Source organism: Babylonia areolata, chromosome 15, assembly GCF_041734735.1.
Source record: "Babylonia areolata isolate BAREFJ2019XMU chromosome 15, ASM4173473v1, whole genome shotgun sequence".
NCBI lineage: Eukaryota > Metazoa > Mollusca > Gastropoda > Neogastropoda > Buccinidae > Babylonia > Babylonia areolata.
The window spans coordinates 19,000,812-19,008,331 of record NC_134890.1 but is presented as its reverse complement, the minus strand read 5'-3'; positions in this window follow the sequence as shown (position 1 = coordinate 19,008,331).

The following is a 7,520-nucleotide window of genomic DNA, read 5'->3' as shown; positions in this document are numbered from 1 at the left end:
TGTATAGAAAAAAACGGTCTATCCACCAAACTTTAAGCATAGGTTCATGGATAACAACCAATGAAGTCAACCCTTTCAGTAACATGGGTCCTCTCCCCCACCTGTATATAAATGCGAGCTTGGCGGGGAAGGGATTGATGGTTACCGTGATAACATACAGAATTAATTATACAGGGGACCCATAAGAGTGAACGAACTGTTTTATCAATAGGAGGGGGGCAGGGGGTGGGGGGGAGTGAGATTTGGGTGATGAAATTTTTTTGCTTTGTTTTTTGTTTTTTCTGTTTTCAGACAGCAAAATCTCTCTCTTCTCTCTCCTCTCTCTCTCTCTTCTCTCTCCTCTTATATAAATATATTAATAAAATATTTATTTTTAAAATATAAAATTATATAAATTTTATACAACACAAACTATCCTCTCTATATCTATATATTTATAATGAGTGTGTGTGTTGTCATTATTATCTAATATTAAAAATATATAATATCACACAAAAACATCATAATTTTTAAAAAATATATATACACACACACATACATCTATCTATCTAAATATATTATAAATATAGAGAGAGAGAGGGGAGAGAGAACTCAAACTCGGAAACTCAGAAATATTGTTGAAGGCCTCTGACCCATTTCAAAGTTTGAGCACCCCCCACCCACAACACGCACACACACCCCCCCACCACACACACACACACAGGGGGGGGGGGAGGTAAGTGTGGTTCTGGAGGGGAAAAAGGGACAAAAAAAAGATGATCCTAACCTATAACCTTTTTCATCAAAAGGTGGGGTGTTTCCCCCCCCACGAGATGAGGCCACTGGGCTTACTGTGACAATCACTGTCCCTTTGTCCCTCCCCTCCTTCTTTTTCCGTTGGTGTGTGTTGTGTGTTGGGGTGTGTGTCGGGGGTATTGGCGTGTGTGTGTGTGTGTGTGCGGCGTGGTGTGTGTGGTGTGTGGTGCGTGTGTGTGTTGTGTGTGTGTGGGTGTGTGAGTCTGTGTGTTTGGGGGTGGGTGGGGGTGTTGGGGTGTTGCTGGTGTGTGTGTGTGTGTGGCTGTGTGTGGTTTTTTGCGTGTGGTGTTCTGTGTGTGTTGTGTGTGTGCGTGTGGTGGGGTGTGCGTGTGTGTGTGTGTGTCGTGTGGTTGTCGTGTGTGCCCTGTGTGGTGTGTGGTGTGTGTGGTTGCGTGCGCGCGCGGTTTGGTGTGGTTTGTGTTGTGTATGCTGTGTGTGCGTGTGTTCTGTGGTGTGTGGGTGTGCGTGCGTGTGTGTGGTCTGGTGGTGTGTGTGGCTCGGTATGTGAGAATAAAATGAGTAAAGCAGGAAAAACAGAAGGGGCGGAGGGAGGGTGTTGTTGGGGGGGGGGGGATTACAAGGCACCACTTATGTCATATAAAAGCGATGGCATTGTTTTTTTTGAACAAAGTCTGCCCCCTCAAAGGGGGGGAGGGGGGTCACAAGGGGGCAGGTAACTGCATAAACAGAATCCCTGGGATTTTTTTTTTTTCAAATGCCACACCAGTTCAATCGGCCCGGGGGTCCAAGTATTTCACGTTGCTACATTTATACTAATCTACCCGCGAAAAAGGAAATTGGGAGCCTACTGGCAGGGTAAAAACGGTCCCCTATATTAAAAGGCCATCTGTGTCATGGAGAGAAGGTGGGGGGTTGCGCACATGAAAGAAGAAAAAAGAATACTATCATCTTACAAGCAAACGTATACAAAAGTTTTATACAATACAAGCCAAAAAGAATTAGTTCTTAAAACCCCGATTTTCCAAAAAAGGTTAAATTTAGGAACGCAAAAAGAATAACGGAAAAGTTTTAAGAAAGCTTTGATTTGACACGAACACTTGTCGAAATTTAAATCACTAATCCTTCCCTTTTCGTCATAATACAAAACAGTTATCAATACGGTGTGTAACATACAGAATTAACTCTTTCCCGCCAGTCAATTTAAAGTACCAAATTCCCCTTTTGGGGATAAAACAGAAAAGAAAGGGGCTAAGAAAATAGTGGGGGTTCCACCGCGATGTATGAAAATACGGGGCTATCCTACCACCGAAAATTAAAAGTAATGGGCATGGTAAAAGACCAATGAATGGTCACCTTTTAGTGACATGGGTCCTCCACCACGCCTGTGCATAAATGCGGCTCGGGGGGAAAAGGGTTTATAGTTAGGTAATAACATGCAGAAAAAATTCATACAGGGGTTACCCAAGAGGTGAACGAAAGATTTTATCAGTAGGGGGGCCGGGGGGATGTATTGGGTGATGAATTTTATTGCTTTGTTTTTTGTTCTTCTGTTGCACACTCCCAATCTCTCCCTCTCTCTCTCTCTCTGAAAAAAAATTTGAGGGAAAATTTTAATGCGGGTATCTCGGAAAGATTGATCAGGGCTTTTTTTTTAGTATTTTTTGACTCGGGAGGTCCCCAAAAATCGGGAGGTCCAAAAATAACAGAAAGGTGCTCACATGTAAACCCCCCATGTCCATTTTTTGCCAATTTTGCAGGGGGCGACCAAAAAAATAGTGGGAAATTTTTTAAAACGGTTTAAAAAATACCACAAAAAAGAGCTCTAATCAGTTCGAGATATCCGCATTTTAAATTTGGGCACTTTTTCGGTCGCGCTGCAAATTGGCAAAAAAATGGAATGTCGGGATTACATGTGTAGTATCTTTCTGGGATGAGTTTTGACCCCCCGAGTCAAAAAATACAACACAAAAAAGACCTGAATTAATATTTAGATATAATTAGAAATTTAGTTTAAATATTTTTTTTCAGAGAGAGAGAGAGAGAGAGAGAGATTGGGACTGTCTGCAACAGAAGAACACAAAACGAAGCAATAGAATTCATCACCCCAATCATCATCTCCCCGGCCCCCCTCCTACTGATAAAATCAGTTCGTTCACTCTCTATGGGTAACCCCTGTATGAATTTATTCTGCATGTTATTACGCTAACTATCAATCCTTTTACCGCCGAGCTCGCATTTATGCACAGGCGTGGTGGAGGACCCATGTCACTGAAAGGTGACCATTCATTGGTCTGTTATCCATGAACCTATTACTCTTAATGTTCGGTGGTAGGATAGACCGTATTTTCTATACATCGCAGGTGGAATCCCCAGCTATTTCTTAGCCACTGTCTTTTCTGTGTTTATACCACAAGGGAATTTGGTACTTTAAATTGACTGGCGGTGCAAGGGTTAATTCTGTATGTTATCACCACTCTGTATTGATAACTGTTAATCATGTATTATGACAGTAAGGGAAGGATTAGTGAGTTAATTCGACAAGTGTCTCAGTGTCAAATCAAAGCTTTCTTGAAACATTTCCGTTATTCTCTTTGCGTTCCTTCAATTTAACCAATTTTCGGAAAATCAGGTTTGTAAGAACTAATTCTGTTTGAGCTTTGTACTTGTATAAAACTTTTGTATACGTTTAGCTTGTAAGATAGATAGTATTCTTCTTCTTCTTCGTTCATGTGCTGCAACTCCCACCTTCTCTCGCATGTACACAGATGGCCTTTTACATATATGACCGTTTTTACCCTGCCACGTAGGCTGCCATACTCCTTTTTCGCGGGTAGATTATGTATAAATGATAGCAATCGTGAAATGACTTGGACGCCCGCCGATTGAACTGAGTGTGTGCATTTGAAAAAAAAAAATCCCAGAGGATTCATGTTTATGCAGTATACCTGCGCCATTGTGACCCACCTCTACCCCTTTGCACGTGGGCAGACTTTGTTCATAAAAACACATGCCATCGTCATTTATCATGACATAAGTGGTGACCTTGTAATCCCCCCCCCCACACACACACACCCTCCCTCCGCCCCTTCTGTTTTTTCCTGCCGTTTCACTCATGTTATTCTCACATACCGAGTCCACACACACACACACAGACACACACACACGCACGCACACCCACACACACACAGACACACACGCACACACAGACATACACACACACAAACACACACACAAACGCGCGCGCGCACGCACACACACACACACACACACACGCACACAGAGGCACACACAGACACACACACACAGACACACACACACACACGCACACACACACACACACGCACACACACACACACACACACAGACACACACACGCACAGACACACACACACACGCACACACACACACACACACACACACACACACGCACACACACACACACACACACGCACACACAGACACACACACACACACAGACTCACACACACACACACACACACACACACACACGCACGCACACACACACACACACACACACACGCACGCACACACACACACACACACGCACACACTCACAGACACACACACACACACACACACACACACACACACACACAGGAAGAAGAAGGAGGAGGAGGAGACAAAGGGACAGTGATTGTCACAGTCAGCCAGTGGCGCTCCATCTCGTGGTGGGAAACACCCCACCTGTTGTATGATAAGGTTATAGGTTAGGTCATCATCATTTTTTTGTCCTCATTTTCTCCCAGAACCACACCTTCATCCTCCTCCCCCCCCTGTGTGTGTGTGTGTGTGTGTGTGCGTGTGTGTGCGTGTGTGTGGGTGTGGGTGTGCTCAACATTGTAATGGGTCAGAAGGCCTTCAACAATATTTCTGAGTTCCGAGTTTGAGTTCTCTCTCTCTCTCTCTCTCTCTCTCTCTATATATATATATATATATATAGATAGATAGATAGATATGTGTGTGTGTGATATATATATATATATATATGAGTGTTTATGTGTGATATATATATATATATTATATATAGATATATAATGACACACACACACACACTCATATATATATATATATAGATATAGAGAGAGATAGATATGTGTGTGTGTGTATATATATATATATATATATATATATATATATATATATATATATATATATATATATATAGAGAGAGAGAGAGAGAGAGAGAGAGAGAGAGAGAGAGAGAGAGAGATTATGACTGTCTGCAACAGAAGAACACAAAACGAAGCAATAGAATTCATCACCCAAATCATCATCTCCTCCCCCACCCCCTGCCCTCCCTCCTATTGATAAAAGCAGTTCGTTCACTCTCTATGGGTAACCCCTGTATGAATTAATTCTGTATGTTATCACGGTAACCATCAATCCCTTCCCCGCCAAGCTCGCATTTATATACAGGTGTGGTAGAGGACCCATGTTACTGAAAGGTGACCATTCATTGGTCTGTTATCCATGAACCTACTGCTCTTAATGTTCAGTGGTAGGATAGACCGTATTTTCTATACATCGCAGGTGGAATCCCTAGCTATTCTTAGCCACTGTCTTTTCTGTGTTTATACCACAAGGGAATTTGGTACTCTAAATTGGCTGGCGGTGAAAGGGTTAATTCTGTATGTTATCACCACTCTGTATTGATAACTGTTAATCATGTATTATGACAGTAAGGGAAGGATTAGTGGGTTAATTCGACAAGTGTCTCAGTGTCAAATCAAAGCTTTCTTGAAACATTTCCGTTATTGTCTTTGCGTTCCTTCAATTTAACCAATTTTCGGAAAATCAGGTTTGTAAGAACTAATTCTGTTTGAGCTTTGTACTTGTATAAAACTTTTGTATACGGTTAGCTTGTAAGATAGATAGTATTCTTCTTCTTCTTCGTTCATGTGCTGCAACTCCCACCTTCTCTCGCATGTATACAGATGGCCTTTTACATATATGACCGTTTTTACCCTGCCACGTAGGCTGCCATACTCCTTTTTCGCGGGTAGATTATGTATAAATGATAGCAATCGTGAAATGACTTGGACGCCCGCCGATTGAACTGAGTGTGTGCATTTGAAAAAAACAAACAAGAGAGGCAAGGCCTTCAAGACGCACTTGTGATCAATTAAATCCCCTAGCATTAATTACAGAGTAATTTCCCTTTTTTACTATCTGCACCAAAACGTTTGCAAAATAAATAAAACTTCCATGCTTAGCAAAAGAAGTTCCTGTTTGAACAAAAAATGATAATAATGACTGCTCTTGTTGTTGGGTCAGAATGTGAGATCAAAGTGCCAAGTTTAGATAATACAAAAAATATCAATATAACAGTAAATGCAGTTTGCATATAATTAGGCTTCTTTTTTTAATTTTTTTGTGCCCATCCCAGAGGTGCAATATTGTTTTAAACAAGATGACTGGAAAGAACTGAATTTTTCCTATTTTTATGCCTAATTTGGTGTCAACTGACAAAGTATTTGCAGACAATGTTAAAGTTTACCACGGACACACAGACACACGGACACACAGACACACATACACACACACACACACACACACACACACACACAGAGACAACCGAACACCGGGTTAAAACATAGACTCACTTTGTTTACAGAAGTGAGTCAAAAATCCCAGAGGATTCATGTTTATGCATTATACCTGCGCCATTGTGACCCACCTCCACCCCTTTGCACGTGGGCAGACTTTGTTCATCAAAACACCTGTCATCGTCATTTATCATGACATAAGTGGTGACCTTGCAATTACCCCCCCCCCCTCCCGCCCCCCCCCCTCCACACACACACACACCCTCCCTCCGCCCCTTCTTTTTTTCCTGCCGTTTCACTCATGTTATTCTCCCATTCCGAGTCCACACACACACACACACACACAGTCACATTCAAGTTCGCCTGTCGCAGACCCAGTGCCAACAGTTAACAGGGAGCTGTCTATTGTTAGTTAGGTCGCCATGAGGCCACTCACCAAAGGAAAGCCTGCACTGCTACCGAGTAGTGCACTACGGTGGTGTTGAATAGAACGCGTTCTGACTCAACACTCGTAGGACACCATGCACTAAGTCATCTGAATTCATCGACGATCTGCATCAGCAATGTTAGGCTTACATGTCTTGATATGGGCTCATGGTTGTTAAAAAAACAAAACAAAAACAAACAAATAAACAAACAAACAAAAAAACAACAACCAACAACACTTCAAGTGAATAGACGTTAAACTGAAGAAGAAGCACAACAACGACAACTTACAACAGCAGTGATAATGATGACACGTGTTGTGATGTATTCATCAACTGGAGACAGACCATGCGACATATGAATTGAGAAAAAATTGGAACAATGCAGATGAGGACTGAAATGATCTGGAGCAAAAGAAAAATCGTACTGATAGAAACAACTGCTTCGACTGACGTCTTGGTGTCTGTATCTGTACAAGATCAGCTCTCTATGTTATAAATGTATTCACAAATCTGCCCCTTCCTATCTCTGTGGCTGCCTTCACCTCTACACTCCATCTCGCTCTCTACGATCGGCTTCGGGATCCACTCTGTTTACGCATGCCCAGATTCAAACTCTCGACTGTTGGCCGCCGTTCTTTCTCTGTCTCTAGACCTTGCAGTTGGAATGAACTTCCTCTTTCGCTTCGTCAAGTCTCCACACTCAGCTCTTTCAAGTCTGGCCTTAAAAGCCACATCTTCCCAAAATAGCCTTCCTTCCCTGCCTCTTCCT